Source organism: Echinops telfairi, unplaced genomic scaffold, assembly GCF_000313985.2.
Source record: "Echinops telfairi isolate 266 unplaced genomic scaffold, ASM31398v2 ScPeMD7_7466;HRSCAF=8504, whole genome shotgun sequence".
Lineage (NCBI taxonomy): Eukaryota > Metazoa > Chordata > Mammalia > Afrosoricida > Tenrecidae > Echinops > Echinops telfairi.
Window position 1 is genome coordinate 1,314,421 of NW_022111366.1, and position 1,430 is coordinate 1,315,850.

Here is a 1,430-nt window from a genome sequence, read left to right on the forward strand (position 1 = left end):
CAATCTCAATCCTAGGTACATACGCTAATGAAATCTGTATACCAGTGTATATTGCAACATTTTCCACAATAACACAAAAAGGTGGAAACCACCTAAATACCTATTAACATATGATAAACAAACTGGAGTATACACATACAATGGAATAGCAAGTAGTCAGCCAGAAAGAGAGATGAAGTCTGATGCATTGAGAATATTACGTTGATTGAAATAAGTAGTCACAAATGACAAATCACTCAGTCACAAATCACTTCATGATCTGACACATGTGAAGTCAGAAAATATAAAGAAAATAAAGATTATTAGGGAAGGCTTTTGCTTAGAGAGAATTGGATTTATGTTAACGGTGGCAGAATAATTTGGTAAAGGATAGTGAAAATGATTATACAATAAGGAGAATGTGCCAATGTTCCTGAATTTTATATAGAGAAATTATTAAATTTGTGACCTTTAGCTGATGTTTCACCACAATCTCAAAAGGTGGGGGGAGGGGGGGGTCAGGCCTAAAAGGGTATAATTAGCAAACCTTAAAGATTCATAGTTTCCTGATTCAAGGTTTAGAATTTTCTCATGAATTACCATGGATTCTTTTCCCCCAAAGCACTTGACTATTTGTTCCTAATTTTATCTACCATCAAGCCTTTTCAAATACACTAGGAAGGCAGTTTTATTCTGATTCAATAAATGAACTGAAAAATAGATTAGATGGAGCACAGAGGGTTGTTTTTTGTTTTTTTTAAGTCTAACACTTTTAATCAAGTTACTAGCAAGAATCAAAGTGCAATTACAAGAAAACCTGATTTTTTTCCCCCACATGTTTCGGTTGCTTTTCATGGGTGTTATTTGTAAGGTGTTGAGGGCAGGACCCACTCCTGAATCTTCTTCCTGGAGGTAGAATAGGAACATACTGTTCTGGAGTACCACTCTCGTTGAATTTATGGCTCGCCCACATGAACTGACACACAGTAGATGCCTTTGTGATTGGAGGATCAGTCACACAGTGAAGCCAACGGTGCCATTCAGGGGCACATGCTTGCGTCCACATCCCAGAATGTGTTCTTGCCGTTCATTTCAGAGGTACACATGACCCATCGGTGACGGCCAAAAAACTGCTTGTTGTCTTCATAGTATTTATTTCCATATTTGTCTGCCCCCATGACTGTGCCAACCCTTACGTCATTAGCCCTGAAGAAAACTCCTAGGTAGCCTCGGAGGCCGCTGAGGCCGCTGGCCTGCTGCAGCCCACGTTACAGGGCGTGCAAGCACTCCATCTTGCCCGCAGGCCCAGCCTCTCGAGTGTGCGGGACAAAACACACCGGCCGGAGCACAGAGGGTGTAGAGCATCGGAGTTATTCTGTATGATATTGAAATGGCCAATTCTTGACACTGCATTGTCAAAACACAGACCGTATAATACGGAAAGGTAACAC

The 1,430-nt window shown here is 40.8% G+C and overlaps 1 pseudogene; it reads right to left on the reverse strand.

Annotated features, from left to right (window-relative positions):
• Nucleotides 1–839: 839 nt before the first annotated feature.
• On the reverse strand, nt 840–1,271 carry LOC101650627 (annotated as a pseudogene).
• Between the last annotated feature and the right edge of the window lie 159 nt (nt 1,272–1,430).